At 36.2% G+C, this 24,997-nt stretch overlaps 1 long non-coding RNA gene across 1 annotated transcript; it reads right to left on the minus strand.

Moving 5' to 3' along the window:
• Positions 1-3,200: 3,200 nt before the first annotated feature.
• On the minus strand, positions 3,201-24,889 carry LOC117324799. The gene is made up of 3 exons (XR_004532062.1): positions 24,739-24,889; positions 3,890-4,044; positions 3,201-3,565 (listed from the first exon to the last, which is right to left on the minus strand). It is a non-coding gene; the product is annotated as an uncharacterized LOC117324799 (long non-coding RNA).
• Between the last annotated feature and the right edge of the window lie 108 nt (positions 24,890-24,997).

Below are 24,997 nucleotides of genomic sequence, written 5' to 3' on the forward strand. Positions count from 1 at the left end.
AGCGGCGTCTTAGTATTTCCTGATTCCTAAGATAACATGTCCTTTGATAAAAAAAGGACATGCATTACTCGAGACTTATTGAAGATATCTGAAGACTACTTTGTTTAGAGATAACGCTGTGCGGTATTTACATTAATCTAGACTCAGCTATTACTTGACTGACACGTAAATACTGAAATGGCGATTACAAAACAAGAGATATTATCAATTCTGTATATGGTTGAAGAAGCAAATGGCAAAAAAACTAATGCATGTACATTAACGAAACTTGTCCATATTCAACATTGAGAAAACGGAACTGGTGGGATTTTATTAGATTGAGAATTATTTATAGGGTGTATCGGTGATCATCCAAACATAACACAACATGCCAAAACAAAGCCAACCAACGAGTAAAGACAAATGTAGACCAATGAAACAAGTCCAGATCCAAAATTGAGGGACAGGCTCAAGGGACGATATCAAAGACCTTTGACGTCATGGGGAGACAAGACCGGCTGAACGGGACAGAAACAAATAATGCATTTATAATGATTTTCTATGGCATTTATTTGTTTTATAAATGACGCAGCTATGCAGGCAAATATTGCACACTGCTTTATATTCACATTTCAAACACATCGGGCTATCTTGTGTATATCCTTATGTAACTTTAAACTAATTCGTTACTGGTTGTATATGGCAGTGTGATCATTTCGGAGAACGGCCATTTTGACAGTGAACTGTCCCCGTCCTCATTAGAATTATGACGTCATAAGTGACATGCGATGCCTTCAGTTGCCCTCTTTTAATTAAACATAGCTTATTTCTTGTTAGTTGATTAAATGATTTTGTTTACTTTTTTTTTTCGTTTCGGTCAGCCAATAAAGACCACACGACAAGAATATGACGTCATATTGACGCCATGTTGAATCACGTTACGTCAGCGCTTTGAACGCCGCCTCAAACATACAAGGACACCCTTGTAAAATTTAATCAGAATTAGAACAATCTCCTGACAGCTGTTAGAACAACACGTGACCGCCATTCCTCGGTTAGGTGTGTAACTGGATGTATCTATAGGTGTCTTTGTATCTGCTATGGGTAAGTTCTGTTCATTAGATACCATACCATTGTTGACAGTGAGACTCGTGAAGCAGATGTAAGAGCCACACTTTCACTCAATTTACATTATCACGTTAGGTTCCAACAGAAGTGCACTATTTTGTCTCCTACCAGGATCACTGCTGTCTACTGTACGTGACACAGAACACTTCATATCAGATACGTACTCTTTTGAAATAATGAAAGTTGTCCATTTAAACTTCAAAAAAAGAAAGAAAGAAGAAAAAAAGTCTGCGATAAACAGCCTTTTAAACTATTTTGATCATTTTCAGTTAAGGGAATTGCCGATAGGAACTTGACATGTATTTACAAGATAAACGTTAAATGGAGGAAGAGAACGGGGGCGTTTTTTGGTCCCAAAGCCAGTTGACGAATGAAAAAAAAAATGACGAAAAAAATAATCCAAAACTGCACGACTCTCACAAATACACCGTGAAATAAAAGCATGGCTATACTATTTATTCCGAAACCTACAGCCCATTGAGTTAAGGGTTGGCGGTTGTATTATACAATCTGCAATGTGCAACACATATTTTTACCCCTAAACCATTTTTCATAGCTGACAAATGCATCTTACCTATCCATAATCATGCACGTGTCCGTAACGAAACGTCTCTACATAAACACGAATGTTCACGTGACGTTCTGAACAGTATAGGTAAAGTAAAGTTATAGAGAAAGCTACATCAAAATTATTCTCATCAACAAAATGAAACCCGTAGAACGATGAAGATGTCGACTTTTGAAACGGGTAATTTCGAACACCTGGCACCAGGCAAAATGATTGGCATATTAATGGAATAGAATGAAGACAAAAGATCCGCAAAATGACGTGATATCTAAGAGGCTTGTGTACTAAGGCTTCACGACTGTCGCTATGGAGGTACACTAATTCCCGCTCGGGAGAACGGTGATCCGAAAAAATAGCCCGGCATATTAGTTGCCTTAACTATTGGAAGCCAAGCAATTTCTTAATATTGATTTCAGACGATATTGAGAATGATATGTTGGGAGGCAGGTGTCCAAAATGATTTTCTTTCAAAAACGAGGATGAGGGAAGCGCGTGCATAACATGGCGCTGTAGACATACTCAGACCGCTGATTGAAAGTCCATTTACACAGGAAAGACGCTGATCAGTTTTATTAGAGCACGCAATGGGGCCGACAGGAACGCGTGCTGCCTAGAAATACATCGACAAGGCGAGATTAAGAGATATTACATCGTAGAGGTTTCCAGGAAATTGGGGAAACTTGAAACAATAGCCTGGGCGATACAATAGCAGCTTTTAATGACGTGGCAAGCGATGCAATATAGACACAGCATTCTGAGTAGCATGCTAGCTATGTCGCTGCGGGAGGGTGTATGATTTTTAACACTGACTGTTGGGAGACAACTCCGTGGAGATGACAGAGATGATGTTTTGCAACAAAAAACATATGATATAACCAGGAGTTAAAAAGCAGTTTTGTTTGTATATATATTTATTGCATTTTTGCCAGTAGAATATAGAAATTTATCAAACTAATAAAACTTATATTTTCACTGCAGCGGTGAGCAGTGAAAATATAAGATTCTGCAGTGAAAATATAAAATTTTGCAGTGAAACTATAAGTTTTGCAGTGAAAATATAAGTTTTCCGTTTTTGACCAATCAGAGCGGACCTTTGTATTCACCTCGTTGAAACTTACCGATTTTCCAACCGCAGTGGAGATAGATGAATTGGTTATTTTGCTGTATTTCTAAAATTTTCAGACTAGTTTTTGACAAAATACTCACTTGACGTTAGCTATTCGTACACAGATTCTCCTATAACAGCAGAAAACGCTTAAATTGCGTTGATCAGTCCTTTCAAAATGGCGCCGTCAAGTTGACGTGGAGTAACGTCACAAAGAAATGACGTCATTACTGATTCCCGCACTTTCTTACGCTATTAATTTTTCTATGTTTTTAATTTTGTTTTTAAGTTTATGAAATGCAATAAAAAGAAAATTGAGTGGTTTCCCGTTAAATATCCCGTATAACAGAATATTTCGATATTCTGTCATACTCGTGAAATATATGTTATATTAAACTGGAAACCATTCAATATCCTCTATGTATTTATGATATTATTGGCGTTATTTTCTCGATGCATCACAGATATATTTAAAGGGAAAGTTATTATTTGATTTATTTGAAATAGAGTTTTTTCATGTGGTATTGCTATACAAATCTTTTATCCATAGAATATTCATATTGACTAAAATGCACACAGACAGCGTTTTCTGATATTTGCAAACTTAGCCAGCCAACTTCTTGTGGCAATATCTTGAAAATAGTCTGTTCAGATATCTTTATTATATTTTTTTTTATCAAAAGTGCATTATTTGGAAACATAAACTTAACCTCCGTCTCGTCCTGCGGTGGCCCCTCGATCTCACCCACGAGCTCCAGATGAGAAAATTGTTCGAACGACAACCACTGAAAAAAAATGTGAAAATCTATCATTTGGATGGGATTCATCCTATTTTCTTAACTAATAACAAAAAACAAACAAAAAACAACAACAACAAAAAAAAAAAAAAAAAACACCCCCAAACAAACAAACAAACAAACAAACAAACAAATAAAACAATAAACCCGCAGTGGTAACTAGGGGAGGTAACTCTACTGACGTAGATATCTCGACATCCCGTTTGAATAATAAGATGGACTAAGACTACAATTATCTTTGCTATATGTTTCATTGTAACATTAAAATTCATAATAAATTCCCAAAATCTCATATACAACTTTCCATCTCACCTGACCAAGATCAACATCTGAGTAGCAAAATGTAAAAGTTTCAACACAGCATGTTGGGCATTTTATGGAGATAGCTGTCAACATGTGTCACCAACGTGGATAACATACATCCGGGTCAGGGGTAGAGGTCATATCAGGACTCTTCATACAGGATCCTGGAGCACAAAATACATGATCAATATTATTATTTTACATCAAACAACCTAGATTGACATCTCTACTATAAATCCATATTAGGATCATCAACAACATTTTATTTATTTTCCTGGAATACATACATTTTTGAGGGGACTTCATTCGTGGGGCCTAAACCCGGAAGTACCTAATTGTGGTCTCAGTCCTATTATAAAACGCTTGTGTAGTTTACAGATCAACTTTGCATCAAGTTTATGTTATATTACTTAACTATTTTTTCACTCATACTTTACCATTTCACTTCCCATACTTTACCATTTCACTTCCCATACTATATCATTTCACTACCCATACTTTACCATTTCACTATCCATACTTTACCATTCCACTATCCTTACTTTACCATTCTACTACCCATACTTTACCATTTCACTATCCATACTTTACCATTTCACTATCCATACTTAACATTTCACTATCCATACTTTACCATTTCATTACCCATACTTTACCATTTCACTTCCCATACTATATCATTTCACTATCCATACTTTACCATTTCACTTCCCATACTATATCATTTCACTATCCATACTTTACCATTTCACTTCCCATACTTTACCATTTCACTACCCATACTTTACCATTTCACTGTCCATACTTTACCATTTCACTACCCATACTTTACCATTTCACTACTCATACTTTACCATTTCACTATCCATACTTTACCATTTCACTACCCATACTTTACCATTTCACTATCCATACTTTACCATTTCACTATCCATACTTTACCATTCTACTACCCATACTTTACCATTTCACTGTCCATACTTTACCATTTCACTACCCATACTTTACCATTTCACTACTCATACTTTACCATTTCACTATCCATACTTTACCATTTCACTATCCATACTTTACCATTTCACTGTCCATACTTTACCATTTCACTATCCATACTTTACCATTTCACTACCCATACTTTACCATTTCACTATCCATACTTTACCATTCCACTATCCATACTTTACCATTTCACTACCCATACTTTACCATTCACTATCCATACTTTACCATTCCACTATCCATACTTTACCATTTCACTTTCCATACTTTACCATTTCATTACCCATACTTTACCATTTCACTGTCCATACTTTACCATTTCACTACCCATACTTTACCATTTCATTACCCATACTTTACCATTTCACTTCCCATACTTTACCATTTCACTGTTCATACTTTACCATTTCACTGTTCATACTTGACCATTTCACTACCCATACTTTACCATTTCACTGTCCATACTTTACCATTTCACTATCATACTTACCATTTCACTACCCATACTTTACCATTTCACTATCCATACTTTACCATTCACTATCCATACTTACCATTTCACTCCATACTTACCATTTCACTATCCATACTTTACCATTTCACTTCCCATACTTTACCATTTCACTATCCATACTTTACCATTTCACTATCCATACTTTACCATTTCACTATCCATACTTTACCATTTCACTATCCATACTTTACCATTTCACTACTCCATACTTACCATTTCACTATCCATACTTTACCATTTCACTATCCCATACTTTACCATTTCACTATCCATACTTTACCATTTCACTATCCATACTTTACATTTCACTATCCATACTTTACCATTTCACTATCCATACTTTACCATTCCACTATCCATACTTTACCATTTCACTATCCATACTTTACCATTTCACTATCCATACTTTACCATTCACTATCCATACTTTACCATTTCACTATCCATACTTTACCATTTCACTATCCATACTTAACATTTTACTATCCATACTTTACCATTCCACTATCCATACTTTACCATTTCACTCCCCATACTTTACAATTTCACTTCACATACTTTACCATTCCACTATCCATACTTAACATTTCACTGTTCATACTTTACCATTTCACTACCCTTACTTTACCATTTCAATATCCATAATTTACCATTTCACTACCCACACTTTACCATTTCACTATCCATACTTTACCATTCCACTACCCATACTTTACCATTTCACTATCCATATTTAACCATTTCACTATCCATACTTTACCATTCTACTACCCATACTTTACCATTTCACTATCCATACTTAACATTTCACTATCCATACTTTACCATTTCACTATCCATACTTTACCATTTCACTACCCATACTTTACCATTTCACTATCCATACTTTACCATTTCACTATCCATACTTTACCATTCCACTATCCATACTTTACCATTTCACTGTCCATACTTTACCATTTCACTATCCATACTTTACCATTTCACTGTCCATACTTTACCATTTCACTATCCATACTTTACCATTTCACTTCCCATACTTTACCATTCCACTATCCATACTTTACCATTTCACTATCCATACTTAACATTTCACTGTCCATACTTTACCATTTCACTATCCATACTTTACCATTTCACTGTCCATACTTTACCATTTCACTATCCATACTTTACCATTTCACTACCCATACTTTACCATTTCACTATCCATACTTTACCATTTCACTTCCCATACTTTAACATTTCACTATCCATACTTTACCATTTCACTTCCCATACTTTACCATTTCACTATCCATACTTTACCATTTCACTTCCCATACTTTACCATTTCATTACCCATACTTAACATTTCACTATCCATACTTTACCATTTCACTTCCCATACTTTACCATTTCACTATCCATACTTTACCATTCTACTACCCATACATTACCATTTCACTATCCATACTTTACCATTCCACTATCCATACTTTACCATTTCACTATCCATACTTAACATTTCACTATCCATACTTTACCATTTCACTATCCATACTTTACCATTCTACTACCCATACTTTACCATTTCACTACTCATACTTTACCATTTCACTACCCATACTTTACCATTTCACTATCCATACTTAACATTTCACTATCCATACTTTACCATTTCACTATCCATACTTTACCATTCTACTACCCATACTTTACCATTTCACTACTCACACTTTACCATTTCACTACCCATACTTTACCATTTCACTACCCATACTTAACATTTCACTATCCATACTTTACCATTTCACTATCCATACTTTACCATTCTACTACCCACACTTTACCATTTCACTACCCATACTTTACCATTTCACTGTCCATACTTTACCATTTCACTATCCATACATTACCATTTCACTATCCATACATTACCATTTCACTATCCATATTTAACCATTTCACTATCCATACTTTACCATTTCACTATCCATACTTAACATTTTACTATCCATACTTTACCATTCCACTATCCATACTTTACCATTTCACTCCCCATACTTTACAATTTCACTTCACATACTTTACCATTCCACTATCCATACTTAACATTTCACTGTTCATACTTTACCATTTCACTACCCTTACTTTACCATTTCAATATCCATAATTTACCATTTCACTACCCACACTTTACCATTTCACTATCCATACTTTACCATTCCACTACCCATACTTTACCATTTCACTATCCATATTTAACCATTTCACTATCCATACTTTACCATTCTACTACCCATACTTTACCATTTCACTATCCATACTTAACATTTCACTATCCATACTTTACCATTTCACTATCCATACTTTACCATTTCACTATCCATACTTTACCATTTCACTATCCATACTTAACATTTCACTACCCATACTTTACCATTTCACTACTCACACTTTACCATTTCACTACCCATACTTTACCATTTCACTACCCATACTTAACATTTCACTATCCATACTTTACCATTTCACTATCCATACTTTACCATTCTACTACCCACACTTTACCATTTCACTACCCATACTTTACCATTTCACTGTCCATACTTTACCATTTCACTATCCATACATTACCATTTCACTATCCATACATTACCATTTCACTATCCATATTTAACCATTTCACTATCCATACTTTACCATTTCACTATCCATACTTAACATTTTACTATCCATACTTTACCATTCCACTATCCATACTTTACCATTTCACTCCCCATACTTTACAATTTCACTTCACATACTTTACCATTCCACTATCCATACTTAACATTTCACTGTTCATACTTTACCATTTCACTACCCTTACTTTACCATTTCAATATCCATAATTTACCATTTCACTACCCACACTTTACCATTTCACTATCCATACTTTACCATTTCACTATCCATACTTTACCATTTCACTACCCATACTTTACCATTTCACTATCCATACTTTACCATTCTACTACCCATACTTTACCATTTCACTATCCATACTTAACATTTCACTACCCATACTTTACCATTTCACTACCCATACTTTACCATTTCACTACCCATACTTTACCATTTCACTACCCATACTTTACCATTCCACTATCCATACATTAACATTTCACTATCCATACTTTACCATTTCACTATCCATACTATAATTTAATTTTGTATGAAACACGCATTTTCATTGGCTGAAATAATTTTGTTATACCTCCATAACAAAATTTTTGACGTTGCGAAATGTAACGTCATTTTTGATTGGCTGATGACGTTGCGTAATAATTTATCACAGAAAAGAGTTCGCCAAAGAAAGTGAAATATCTTGGTGTGTATAAGACGAAATTAAATTATAAGAATTAACATTAATTATTTTTTCTGTTATACAGTCATAACATAAAAAACTGGAGTGTACTCTCTTCATAAACCGCTTCGCGGTTTATTTAGAGTACACTCCAGTTTTTTCTGTTATGACTGTATAACAGAAAAAATAATTGATGTTAATCCTTAATTACCATATCACTATCCATACTTTACCATTTCACTATCCATACTTTACCATTTCACTATCCATACTTTACCATTTCACTATCCATACTTTACCATATCACTATCCATACTTTACCATTTCACTATCCATACTTAACATTTCACTGTCCATACTTTACCATTTCACTATCCATACTTTACCATTTCACTGTCCATACTTTACCATTTCACTGTCCATACTTTACCATTTCACTACCCATACTTTACCATTTCACTATCCATACTTTACCATTTCACTGTCCATACTTTACCATTTCACTACCCATACTTTACCATTTCACTGTCCATACTTTACCATTTCACTACCCATACTTTACCATTTCACTACCCATACTTTACCATATCACTTCCCATACTTAACATTTCACTGTCCATACTTTACTATTCACTATCCATACTTTACCATTTCACTATCCATACTTTACCATTTCACTGTCCATACTTTACCATTTCACTACCCATACTTTACCATTCCATTATCCATACTTTACCATTTCATTATCCATACTTTACCATTTCACTACCCACACTTTACCATTTCACTTCCCATACTTTACAATTTCACTTCCCATACTTTACCATTTCACTATCCATACTTTTCAATTCCACTATCCATACTTTACCATTTCACTACCCACACTTTACCATTTCACTATCCACACTTTACCATTTCACTTCCCATACTTTACAATTTCACTTCCCATACTTTACCATTTCACTACCCATACTTTACCATTTCACTATCCACACTTTACCATTTCACTACCCATACTTTACCATTCCATTATCCATACTTTACCATTTCATTATCCATACTTTACCATTTCACTACCCACACTTTACCATTCCACTATCCATATTTAACCATTCCACTACCCATACTTTACCAATTCACTATCCATACTTTACCATTCCACTGTCCATACTTTACCATTCACTATCCATACTTTACCATTTCACTATCCATACTTTACCATTCCACTGTCCATACTTTACCATTCCACTATCCATACTTTACCATTCACTATCCATACTTTACCATTTCACTATCCATATATTAACATTTCACTATCCATACTTTACCATTTCACTACCCACACTTTACCATTCCACTATTTACTATTCCGTCCTACGATAATTGTATTTTTATGCAGTAAAACAGAGTTATAAGCAAACAAACAAATGTTTGCAATTAGATTAATGTATTCTTAAATATTGGTATTTAGGTCATTTGAACATCCTCGCAATAGTCAGAGGGTGCTGTTTTTATTGTCATGATCCATAGATGAAGAATATTTTAACACACAGTTTTTCAAAATTGATACATTCTAAAAGTACTATAACACCAGATAATATACTAGACTTATTTATAGTTAATTTCAAGTACAGGGTGTCATGTTATGAACAGGTAGAACAACGCCGACACTTGATGGCGAACAATGAATACGACGGAGACAAGCGGAGGATGACGAAAACAACGAAGAAAGGTGGAAAGGGAGTCTTCCTGCATCAAAGTTAAAAGCTCTGACTCTCGCGAGTGACGTTACTAGCCAATTTAGGTTTACCTCGGCATGAAGACGTGCGCATCTAACGTAAGACCCAATCTCGTTATATCGTTATAACTACAACAGTCGATCGATTTTTCCGCAAATAGAAAATTCACGCACCTGCAAAATTGGCAGAATATGACCCAGGGAATAACGTGGCAATTAATGATTTTTACATATTTGTCTAATGCATTCTGCTTCGTTATTGTTAGTCTAGCTCTCAGACCCAACATGGTACAATGTCCGTAGGCCGAGTCGGTGACATCTCCATGGAAAACCCGGGGCAGTCCGTTAGGGACGAGAATGGCTCGATATAAGTGATAGCTCTAAGGAACATTATAACTACTCCGGTAGACTGGTGGTTCTATCGAGTCACCATGCATATTCTATCGCGATGTTATTAATTTTAAATCAGTGACTTTACAGTCGTTCTGATACTATATCGACCTGCTGAATAGGTTCATGATGAGAGACTGGTTTTAATCAATAACACACCCTAAAACGGAAGCTGTATCGGCTTTCTCGACAACAGCGTAAACCGTTTTTATGGCAATGTGTATCGGCACTCAGAACGGTAATGGACGAACACTGTCTCCAGGGAGACGTCAGTGTGTCGCATCAGCTCACGAATTCTCGAAGGGAGCAGTCATTGCCACATTAAGTCGCTGCTGCCAAGGTTTATGACAAGGGAGAAGTCATTGCTCTATGAACACATATCTACTGATGGGAGAAAATGACCGTTTCTTGGAGTAAAAATGTTATTATCGAATCAAATCGTAGCATTCGGGAAAGAGAGAAAATATGGTTTATTTGATTCTGCGTCTCTATAGAGTCGGACAAGGAAGCTGCAGGTGTGTTGATATTGCGGTTTGACTTCTCTGGGACTCCACATCGAGACCACGTGTATCAGTAATGGGCTTTGTGAACGTGTGTCACTTTGATAGAACCATATCTTTAGCATCAAAGGCAAAATAAAAAAAATGAGTAAAAATGATAAGATAGAAACAGGAGTAATTCAAACTCAACCCCAACCTTCTCCATCTACATACAAACTTTCTTGTGACTTTCTGAAATGGTCCTTGACATACAAACTTGAAAATGGTATTATGGGTACGCTTATCTAAATGGATCTTCTACTCAACGACACAAAGAAATGATCTAAGAAGTAAACTCATATTCAAGCTAAGGGAAGCAAATTATTATTCTTTGAAATAAATCATAATGGGGAAAAAGTTTCCCAACATAACGTCATAATTCCCTTGTTACAATCGTCGTCTTTCCTACTCTTGAAAAACACTTTACACTTATAACACAACCCCATGAAGGAGGCCATTATACCCTCAGGAGAGATTTTTTCTGATGAGGAAAAGCCGATTTGATAGGAGTGTATACGTTTGGATAGTGCCGTTTAAAATCGCTTTGCCGAATTTTCGATATTTGAATCATATGCGTTTCCGCGTGGTTAAGAATGCGGTTTATATAAAATGCTAATTAGATGTCAGATACGGAAGACAGTCTGTATCATTTTCATTTTGTTTATTAAGACTTAACGTTAAGGCTTTGGATTCGAACGATTATTTCAGAGACTTATTTCAATTGTTGACAAACCCTTAATATTATGATTATCTTAGTTCGTTTTATTCCGAACTGTACTATAGTTTCGACATGCACGTATTATGTCGTTTTGCTTTGTTGAACAGTGTCATATGAAACGAACAATACAGTGTCAGTTATTGAGTATATATATATAGACCCCACCAGGTTAGGATGTAAAAAATATTGATTACAAACATATTGACCCCATCAGGTTAGGACCCCATCAGGTTAGGACCCCATCAGGTTAGGATGTAAAATTATTGATTACAAACATATTGACCCCATCAGGTTAGGATGCAAAAATAGTGATATCAGGCATAAGTGAAATGATTTCACAAAATAACACATATAAAGTCAGAGTGGCAAACATAATTTTAGACGAATATGATAATATGACTTATTTCCATCTTGTTTACAGATTATGATATAAAATGGACAATTTTTCCATTTTGAGACTAATGAATAACATCGTAAAGCCTGAAAACTGAAGTTATTTTCCCGTATATTGTCTTTTCTACATTTCAATACATCTCTGTATGGAATATTTGTTTCTTTTCCGGAGCTAGTTCGGCCTATAAATCAGAACAGAATCTATGGTTTCCTCTTGTTTCACGTGTCAATTCGACATATAAATTTAAAGGTTCCTTCTGTTTCACGAGCCAGTTGCGCCTGCAAATCTATGGTTTCTTCCTGTTTCACGAGCCAGTTGCGCCTGTAAAATCTATGGTTTTTTCCTGTTTCACGAGCCAGTTGCTCCTATAAATATATGGTTTCCTCCTGTTTCACGTGTCAGTTCCGCCTATAAATCTATGATTTCCTCCTGTTTCACGAGGCAGTTCCGCCGGTAAATCTATGGTTTTTTCCTGTTTCAAGAGCCAGTTGCGCCTGTAAATCTATGGTTTCCTCCTGTTTCAAGAGCCAGTTGCGCCTGTAAATCTATGGTTTTTTCCTGTTTCAAGAGCCAGTTGCGCCTGTAAATCTATGGTTTTTTCCTGTTTCAAGAGCCAGTTGCGCCTGTAAATCTATGGTTTCCTCCTGTTTCACGAGCCAGTTCCGCCTATAAATCTATGGTTTCCTTGTGTTTCACGAGCCAGTCCGCCTGTAAATCTATGGTTTCCTTCTGTTTCACGAGCCAGTTCCGCCTATAAATCTATGGTTTCCTTGTGTTTCACGAGCCAGTTCGACCTATAAATCTATGGTTTCCTTGTGTTTCACGAGCCAGTCCGCCTGTAAATCTATGGTTTCCTCCTGTTTCACGAGCCAGTTCCGCCTATAAATCTATGGTTTCCTTGTGTTTCACGAGCCAGTTCCGCCTATAAATCTATGGTTTCCTTGTGTTTCACGAGCCAGTTCCGCCTATAAATCTATGGTTTCCTTGTGTTTCACGAGCCAGTTCTGCCTGTAAATCTATGGCTTCCCTGTTTCACGTGCCAGTTCGACCTATAAATCTATGGTTTCCTTGTGTTTCACGAGCCAGTCCGCCTGTAAATCTATGGTTTCCTCCTGTTTCACGAGCCAGTTCTGCCTATAAATCTATGGTTTCCTTGTGTTTCACGAGCCAGTTCCGCCTGTAAATCTATGGTTTCCTCCTGTTTCACGAGCCAGTTCCGCCTATAAATCTATGGTTTCCTCCTGTTTCACGAGCCAGTTCGACCTATAAATCTATGGTTTCCTTGTGTTTCACGTGCCAGTTCCGCCTATAAATCTATGGTTTCCTTGTGTTTCACGTGCCAGTCCGCCTGTAAATCTATGGTTTCCTCCTGTTTCACGAGCCAGTTCCGCCTATAAATCTATGGTTTCCTTGTGTTTCACGTGCCAGTTCGACCTATAAAGCTATGGTTTCCTTGTGTTTCACGAGCCAGTTCGGTCTATTTTCTATAGTTTCCTTTTGTTTCATGTGCCAGTTCGACCTATATCTCCGTACAGAATTTATTAGCTTCTATGTTTTCTTTCTGTTACCAAGACTTGGTTCAGCCTATATCTCAGTATTTCAGAACAGAATCTACAATGTATGTGTTTTGTTCGGGCCATTTCGGTTAATAAATCTGTATAGAATTGATGGTTTTCTCCGTTTCTCCTGGTCAGTTCGGCACATATCAGTTCGGCACCAGTTCGGCACCATATTTCATTATAGTTTCGGCGTATATCTCTTTACAGAAAATATGGTTTTCCGGAGACTGTTCGGCCTTTATCTTTAGGCAGAACACAATGTATATGAATTTTCAAAATTTTCTGAGTCAGTCCGGTCTATTTTTCAATACAGAATCTATAGTTTCAGCCTATATCTTACAGCAGAACATCTAATTTCTCTAATTTTTCTGAGCCAGTTCGGCCTATATCTACGCCTCAAATTCTCTACACTAGAAGCACGCTTATCGATCTCTCCTCAATGAACTTCGGAAATCTCTAGTCGTCCGGGAATTCCTTCAAATATTTCACGGGGCTTGAGATGTAATCCCGCTTCATCGGCACATCTGGATGGCGATGGAAAGAAACAACAGCACATCAGAGATTTATGTTTAGATTTTCTTTTCCGAGAATTCTGGGGTTCGATATCTCAACCTCGCACTATTTAGATGGCTTGTTAGTGAGATTCTTATAATTCGTTGTTGCTTTACTAGTGCTTTCTGCCTCGTTGGTTACCCAAAAATCTCCAACACAATAAATCAAGTTAAGTTATCTTTGATTGACTCATTATTTATTTATTTATTTATTATTATTATCTATTTTTGCGTTTAGATAATAAACTTTTGGAGTTTCGAATACTTAAGTACGGTGCTCTTTAGAGCTATGCTGATATTTTTTTTAACTGAACACATGCTAATGTTTGGACATGATTTGGGTTTGTTTTCTTTAACGTCCTATCAACAGCTAAGTTCCTGTAAGGACCCCTCCATTGTGTACTAGATGCATGCGTGTGGTTAATGAGTGTGTTTTGGGAGGCTGTGGTATGTTCTCCTTTGATAGCGCGAAACTGATGCCGACTTTATAGTGCTACCTCACTGAAACATACAGCCGAGGACACCAGCAGGACACCCGGTCATGTTATACGAACAAGGGTGAACCAGTCGTTCCACTCTCGTTTCTATAGACTCCGGTATTTCTCTGTCAGGGGACAGAACCCAAAGCGTTCCTCACATGGGTGAACTCTCAACTAAAGACCAAACGTGAGGGAGGCATTGTCAATGGAGAGACTAGCAACATGCAATTTAATACATCAGTGATGTAAATAACCAGTAAATAACATCATCATGGATAAAGTATTATCTTGTACAGCACATATAGTACAGCCATTAACGGACATTATACATAAGTGATAAACAATTAAAAAAGATCAACAAAATTAGGAAGATGGCAAACTATAATATGATAATTAAGAACTGGACAGCTATAATATAATAAATAAGATGTGGACAGTTATAATATAATAACTAAGATGTGGACAACTATAATATAATAACTAAGATGTGGACAGCTATAATATAATAACTAAGAAGTGGACAGCTATAATATAATAACTAAGATGTGGACAACTATAATATAATAACTAAGAACTGGACAGTTATAATATAATAACTAAGATGTGGACAGCTATAATATAATAACTAAGATGTGGACAGTTATAATATAATAACTAAGATGTAGACAACTATAATATAATAACTAAGATGTGGACAGCTATAATATAATAACTAAGATGTGGACAGCTATAATATAATAACATAGAAGTGTATGCCCAATATAGAATATGATAATAACAAGAAGAACAGGAAATATGTAAACAGTGGCGTATTTGGAGTATGGGCTGAAATAATAAGCGTAAGTTTGGGGACAAACAAATACACAGATGATATAAATCAAAGAAAAACTAAGACAGGTATCGAGGCCTGCTAACAAACTACGTATGTTGTAAATACTTACCGACATTATATAGCTCTGTTCTGTTACGTACAGATTGCAGCTGGCCTCAGTTCGATATAGATGGACGGGTTCCAGTATTACTTTTAATGAATTTCTTAAGAATAGGTATATTGAGTGGACAATTAAGAATAAAATGAAACTCGTCCTCTTTTTGGTTTTGGCTACAATAACGACACAACCTACATAGTATTTGTCCATAGAATATTACGGTTACGATATAACGACGAAAGTCTAAATTTCGAAATAAATTTAAGACATTTCAGCAAATTCATTCCCTGTTTGAATGAAATTATCAATCAAACACTGCTTAAAACAATATAAAAATACCGTGTCATTACTAACAGAATGGGTTAACCAGACATTTTTTTCTAATATGACAACGCCAATTACAGTTTCTATGATTTAGTAACATTTCCTCAAAAACGGACTTAAGATTGGAGTATTCTACATTTCCAGTTTTATGTAGAGGTAGGCTCCCTATCTCCGATTATGGAGTCACATTTTTTACATTAAGGATTATTTTTATCTTATGCCCTATACTTTTAATAAGCCGTTAATTTGGAGATCATGATCTCACATTTACCAAACATGATAAACAGTGCTTTATATAGTCGGCACGAGAACAACAACCGTACAGCTGGTCTGAATGACGTCAATAATGTCCGTTGGTGAACAACAACAATATATTGACATTTGATGAGAAAACATAACTCGAATTTAGGCATATAACTGTAATTATCATCTTTCTACACTACCCTTCCGTAAAACAAAAGGTTCCCTTGTTACGTGAAAGTGAACGACATCAGGCAAATTTAAATCGACCAAGATAAAGCGAGACAATTGCCCGCAAACTTATGTTTGCCTGCGAAGCTTTGTCATTAATAACGACTATGAATTCCATAGCATAGTAGTTTAATGTCTATACATTTACAATTCTTAGGCTTTTTACTGTTCAAGAATTTTAATGTTCGAATTAAAATCAATCATACCAGTATTTTAGTAACATCGCACAGCTTTTGTACAAATCATATGACATTGTATTTCATTAATCAGATTGTTTAAGTTTCAATGTCGATGTTCTATTTTTCCATAAGTTAAATTGAATGGTGTTTATCAAATGACCCACGTTTTAAGAGTAAATACTGTACAACGTCATTTATACATATAAAATCAAAGTATTGAATGTACCTTAGCGCTGAAACTCTAATTTTTTAGCATATAGATGACTATTTATCAACTAACCCCTCATATTTTTTCAAAAGTTACAAATACACTCACTAAAAGATGAGGTTTCAGTTTTTTGGTTTGGTATTAGGAAAGTTGTCCGTTTCACCAGACCGCCATCTGTTCCTTGTGGTTTTCCGAGCACGCCCGGGGGTAGGGGGGTTGTGGTGGTTTTCCGAGCACGCCCGGGGGAAGGGGGGTTGTGGTGGTTTTCCGAGCACGCCCGGGAGTAGGGGGGTTGTGGTGGTTTTCCGAGCACGCCCCGGGGTAGGGGGGTTGTGGAATTATCAATGGTCTCCGAGGGAGACAGTACACAATGTATTTGTACACCTGTATTTACTATAGAGAATTTACCATCCGTATTGTGGTCAAATACTTGCGGTACACTAGGCGCCACTATGACGTTTTTGTTTCCCTTTTAGAGGGATACTCTATAAGTATTTCCGGGTAAAAATAATTCATGATTAAGTTGAGTATACACCGTAAACAGTATAGAGTTGATATCAGCCTACACCAGCCGTTTGCAATCAGGGGCAATGATTCTTTCCAGAAGTCCGGGAACGTCAAGTCGACCTCGCCCTAAATGACCCTAGCTGTCGATGGGCCGTAAAACATAAACAAACCTACCAAAGATAATGTATTGGCGGGAAAATCTTCAATAATACCCCCACCACCATAAAAAACCAATACTGAACATAATTTGGTCATATAGCCAATCTGCATGGATCTCCAGTTTGTCAACATTTGAACCATGACAGGTATGAGGATGTTGGATTTTAAGTTTCAATGTTCTATTTTTTCCGTAAGCTAAATTGATTGGTGTTGATCAAATAACAAAAGTTTTAAGTGTAAATACTGTACAAAGTCATTTACACATATAAAATCAAAGAATTGAATGCACTTAAGCGTTGAAACACTGATTTTTTTAGCATACATATTACTAGTGCCGGACATAATTTGGTCATAAAGCCAATCTGCATGGGGATTGACTGTCGATAGATTCCGGGTAGTGACGTCACAAGTGTGAGAATCACCTAGAGACAATATGGCGAGAGTTGGCCTAACCCCACTTATAAACACAATTTTCTATTGTTATAGTATGAATACTGGTAGTTGACTATGACTGGAGTTGTTTTGTGATAACTAAAAACAGATACACCACGAATAGTTAAAAAAAAATGTGCAAATAGTTTATATATGTTGGCAGCAGGACTCCAGGATGTTGGCGGACGTACATTGCAGACCTGTAGAAACAAGGGCTTAGTTTACTGTCTCGAACATCCATATAGATTATGATGCTGCTATTTTTGTGAAGGTGATGGGTACGAATCTTTATATCTAACACCGTAATATGAATCGTTACATGCTTTTAAAATCATAAATAAGACTTAAAGGAAGTGTTTTTTTTTTGTTTTTTGTTTTTTTGTTTCATTTTATTTTTGAAATATCACGATAAGATATTTTATAATAACACTTACTTAAGAGATACTAACTTTAAAGGCAACGGTTACTTTGAAGCGCGCGATTTGCGAGCTGCTGTTTCGACTTATGTGCTCAGATTTTGATTATACCTCGCATCAGGGACGTCCCTCCTCACTTGTTGGAGAGCTAAATTATCGGAGAAAGAAACGTCTCAATACATTCCATAATAACAGGAATGGAGGAATCGGTCGATTTGCGGAACGAGAATCGAAAATGGAAAGCGTATTCGACTTGGAGCACTAATCCCGTTCGATGACTGGTCGGTCACCTAGTTAAGGTCTAAACAGGCACATAAATAGTATGGTTGTAAGTCACTGGTTCTAAGTAGCACGTGTATTTCTCGAGTAAGTCTAGATTACGCATGTGATGTGTCCAGAATACCGGGACATGTTAGTTTCCATATGATAACATTTATGAGAAGTGTATAAAATAATTGTAACTTCCCTCTATTTGTGTTAACACAAGTTTCATCCTTAATCTACACATTGCAGTCTTGTTTTAAATTAATCAGTAATTTCCTTATCATCAATCCATGATTCTGTATAAAAAATATTGACCCATCAACCAAGCTCTTTAGTATAACATATGTAGTTCATTGTCAAATATTAAAATACAGTGATATCACACTTTATCACACAGTGATATTTGATCTCATACTTCGACTGTCTCATTTGTTTATATACAATATGGCGCATATTACACACTTGTGACGTCACAGCTAGATTTTTCATTATCTAGGACGAATGGCATTCGCGTTCAGGTTTGTATTCCACAAAATAGCACATATCTCAAAAACGACAGAATATTTTCACATAATGTCTTCACAGAACTTTATTTTACAACATTATTTAACAAAATATAATCAGAAGATTCAGAACACAAATCATTCAGGGTACACTTTATATCATAATAAACATACTATACAGCTTTTTCATGGCATCCCTGTTTTCTTTATGTCGGGATCGCGATAGATCAGTCGGTTAGAGCGCCTGCCACGTAAGCTCATGCAGGTTATCAACCGAGGTGTGTGGCTCGGTTTGTGTTTCTTTGGTGGTGGTTGTGGCCTTGGGCAAGACACTTTAACATTGTTGCTCTAGATGGCATGCAGTGGGCCTCCCGTATGTTGTTGAATGAGGTAGTCACCAACTACAACAAGAATACCCCCCCCCCTTCAAAATGACATTGGATGTTCATGGGGCGATAAACAGCAAACAAATAAACGCAAGTCTTCATTAAAAACATTGTAGTATAGATACACAAGAAAATAGTCCCATTAAGACATACTAAATACTGACTACAAGACTGTATACAACCGTCCATCATTTGAAGATTAGGTCAAGAGTGTGGAACTTTGAAAGAGAAGGCAGGGAAATCAAAACAATTGCTAAAAGTGTAGCGGGAAGAATGGGTGCACTGACCCTTCATGTTAACCCTACTTTGGCGTGCTCATCGGGACTCCAGTATATTTTCCCGACCGACAAATTCAAGAGTTAAGACGCAATAAACAGTAACGTCATATGTCATTTTGATTTCGATATTTCACCAGGAGGATGTTTGAGTTATGTTTATTACACAATTCGTGAAACATGTTTACAAATGTGTCTATACAATGTTCTATATATAGCGACAATTAGGGGAATAGAACATAATTTACCTGGAGACACTATTGTGATGGTATACCACTGGAACAGGACATTCGAGTCATTATATGGATGTAATATCCTTTTAATAGAATCACGATATCATATCATTCCTACACCAGTAATTTATTTCTTACACATACTTGGACATAATCTATATCCAAGTCAGTGTAACTAACATTACACAACGCAGAATTGACTACTTTTAAAAATGACTTTCAAAAATATATCTTAAAAGTCCTATTTTTAAATATTCATTGTGTTATGAATGTTAGGTATAAGCTTTAATGCTATTTTTGAGTTATACAACTTGGCCGCGCTATGAGTCTTTACAACATTAAAACCATATACAGCAGTAATGGCTGCTGTTCACAGACGTTTGTCAGATTCCACAGCTCCTCAATGGAGACCATTATCGATCACCATTGAAGAATAACCATGAAATCACGGAGACCAGTAAATTACCGTTATTTGGTGTATCAGTACCGTTATTGCAGAGCCTCGGGCGCTTCTACATTAGAGGGATGCAAAACGTCGATACTGTCGGGGCCCAAAGTCGCTGTGAGAGCCGAGCTGCAATCTCGTCCGATATGATGCTTGATTAGGTTAGCTTCGAACGATGAATAAATACATGCAGCCAGTACAACTTGTCTCCGGTAGAAAGGGCAATCAAGGAATCCATTTCGCTTGATGAAATCTTATGACAGATTCTCCCCATCTTCAATTCAACGAAGTCATACAAATGGTCCCAATCTTGCTTCGTTAGTGGAGAGAAAACGCTGGCCTAAGAAATGTCAGGCCACCGGTCTGATGGTTGGCAGGGCAGAATGCCATCATATCAACAATGGTCGTCTGCTATATCGGAATTTCATTAGAATGTTTGGAAGACAAATCCACGGACGGCATTTTATCTCGTTAAAGCTGTAGTTCAAAATATATGGTAAACCACAGACACTGGAAACATAGATTTATTTTCAGAAGAAACGTGCCCATATATATTTTCGAGGAAAGACTAAACTGATCTGTAATGGAAATAAATGCATACTATGCATTGGAATCTATGTAATTCAAATGACAACCAGAAAAGGGTCCTTACAATTATCTTCCTTATCTCGATCCCTTTATAATTATCAATGACACAAAGCTAGAATAAACATTAAGCTGTAATTAAAATAACATCGTGACTTTAAAAAGATGAGTTAAATATTTCATATTTGGATAACGTGAATAATACATGTTCGAAAATCACAGTATGTCTCCAAAAAATACACATCAAAAGGCATTTTGACATTATGGTTTTTGATGTCATAGAGACAATACCTTTATAATATTAGTTATTTCCTATTAAGTAAATCCGTGAAATACTTTATCATCATGCCCTCTAGCTTTTGTAGGATGAATTAATTTCTGGTGGCTGCTGTAAAATGATATAGATTTCACGATTTCATCTCTTTTGAAATATTGTTTTGTCAGATGCAGTGTTGATTCGATATTTTATAATCCTAGACAATTTTCAGATTTGGATGTACGCCAAGTTGTGATGAAAATATATGCCACTTAAATGATTCAATTAAGCAAATTTATAGGAGCACCAGTCCAAATGTGTTCACACCTATGGGGAAGTTCAACCGAACTGTAATTAGTTGTGTGCTGTTAGCGACAATTTCTTGTTGTATATAGTATTGAGTCTGGTTTGATCAGTCTGCTAGTTTACAAGGATTTAAAATCTAGAAAGATACATCACAATATGTTCTTATTGATTCACGTTCGGGCCACATTGAGAATTGCAACATGGATTATAAATATTTACGGTATTACTAATTAAAAAAAACCAAAGCGTCTTCATGATATTGTACGTTATAGACGCCATTTTGATTCAGTTCGAGATTCACCATCGTGAATTGGAGAAATCGAATAAAAAACATATTCAGAATCTACATTAAATAGTATCGTGCTTTATTATTTCAGAAATCAAAACATGAAAACCATTCCCTGTTATTTAGGACTTTTTGGAGATGTTTTGGAGGGTATTTGAAACAGAGACTATATAAGCAGAAATAAGTGGTTTTACTGGGTCTGTTTACATACAGTGCCACGATAGGTATCTCTACCACCGCCCAGAGGTACCAACCACTATAGCTAGATTCTTTATGGAAACAAATGCACACATTCAGTAGATGGCATGTAGGGAATACATGGTTAGCTTGCCTTTAACATGAACGTTTATATACCCAAGTATATCCTCTGTCCCTGTCTGTATTTTCTGGTATGATCTCTAGGATACGTTTTGTAGACTTAAGCTATTCTTATATAAGGAACTAGCCTAGACATTTATCATATTTACAATGGAGTTCGTTAAATATGATATACTTGTATTTACATTAAGATGACAAATAAATGTTGCATTAGTTCCCTGTGTCACTGTCTTCAGTGCAGGGTATTTATTCATATAAATATATCTGGTTGTCATGTTTCGGCCCGCGCTAGATGTAATCACCGTCGCTGGCAAACATTTACAGAGACTTTGTCTGTTAGGAACGTCTTATCGGCAAATCACGCGAGATTTAACTCGGCATGGCACACGAACCCCCGGATGTTATGGAAAGTGTATTGTTGTGAGATAAAGAGCTATCCATATTGAAAGTGCTATTCCTTTGCTGGTCTCCGCGTCTACATTATGCAATGTTACAAATAGCAACACAAAAATAGAATCATATGATATCTAATATAGTAAGAACAAAGACTACCGACAAAATGACGAAACCTTAATTCCAACTCTAAATCATTTAAACGAGGGCAAACTATAAATGAAAATATTGATTTGAATGGAGAAGGTATAAGGAGAGACCAGGTATTCCGACAGAGTAAGCGTCTTCTGCTTCATCAACGACACCCACCATACAAATGGAGGTCAAATCCATGTTAAGTCACAACTTCAAATGAGAGTTAGAGTTGTGACGATGGAACCACTAGGCATATAAACAATCTAACACGTCTAACTTCACATCGCATAAAGAAACATGTTGATTCCAGATGCCGACCATACAACTTTTCAATGATCTTCATCAACCTTGATCTCTCCAAACCTTAATTGTGATGTCAAATTCTCTGTCAGTAGTGACATCTGTCACGGAAGCACGACAATGGGGATAGGCACTTGACTATTGGATCAAACGGGTAATGTATACATTGTTGATAGGGGATATAGGGATGTTGCTATCAGGAAAAGGAAAATTGGAAAGCTGAAATCATCACGCTTATCACACAGCTTAGCTGAATCTGTCCCTATCGAATATGCTGTAAGTAAATATAAAAGTAAACGGATGTGTTGAATAGTCTGTAGTGTCCTTGATTTCAGGTTCTACATGGCATCTCCCATCGACAGGGTCAATAAAGGTTCTTTTTACTTAAAGATAACACATCGTCAATATACATATAGGTGACATAGAACACTTTACAATGTCTCTTTTACCTGTTCTGAGAAGCTTTTCAATATATCAGCTTCGTATGAAAGCAAACACAAGTCGGCCAGGATAGGGTCACAGTTAGATCCCAATAATGCTATTTGTTTGATGGAAGATCTTCTTGCTAAACTCAACAAAGGTGTCCCTCAGTTTGGAATTTGGAATGGTAGGGTGAAGATTAGAAAATCACTGTTTTGATGGAAGAAATACTCTACAGGAGCGGATTATCAAGATTACACAAAAGATCAAAATCAAAATACCATTAATGATTACGGAGTCAACAAATCTTTAAAGGGCTATCTAAACAGCAAATCCAGTAAAAACAGTGATAATTTACAAGCATACACATTCATATTATGTCGCAATTTAGCAGAAGTAGCTTGATCAACTTTTAGCATGTATCATGGCAAACCATGGGCTCGCTGTTAAAACGTTATTTGTTAAGCTGTTTGTTAATTTTAACAAAACATGCCAAAAAAATGCATGTACCTGAGGAACACAATTAGCTTATTTGTATCACATACATTGCACCAAATAACAAAAAAACTAGGCATTTCAAAAATAAAATAAGCACGTGTGTTTTAAACGGCAAATATACGTATTGCTTAAAAGACAGTCAGTTGTATTTCACGACAATTCCAAAGGGACTGGAAATGATGAAGTGTTCTTGGTACTAAAACAGCCGTAAAGACAGACGAATAGCGGTATTGATCCAGTACATCAACCATAGTCTTACACTCTGTGATGCTTTTCATATTTACCGACTTTATTGGGTATAAAACAAAAGTCTAGGTGTCTAACGTGAGAAGTAATTGCGGAGAGATGGTGACATTTACAACTGTAGGGGACCGTCTTTGACAGCTCCGACCTTTGCCTGTGACTTGTTATTACTTACCATGGAAATCCAGTCGTAATGCTGTTACAGCTTGATGATATGCGTATGCAGATGCGTGAACCCATTTTCGTTGATGCCTACAGACAAAATGGCGGTTTCGTAGCTTCCTGTCTGTCGTTACTCCTGACGTGTATCTGGAGTTATGCAAAGTTTATGAGCCGTTGACCATGATGTAGTGGTGCAAATATGACGTCTGCATTGTTTATTAGGGTTCGTCACCATAGTTATTTATTCCCTGTCAACTGCATCGGACAAATAT

This window comes from Pecten maximus, chromosome 4 (genome assembly GCF_902652985.1).
Source record: "Pecten maximus chromosome 4, xPecMax1.1, whole genome shotgun sequence".
NCBI classification, from domain to species: domain Eukaryota; kingdom Metazoa; phylum Mollusca; class Bivalvia; order Pectinida; family Pectinidae; genus Pecten; species Pecten maximus.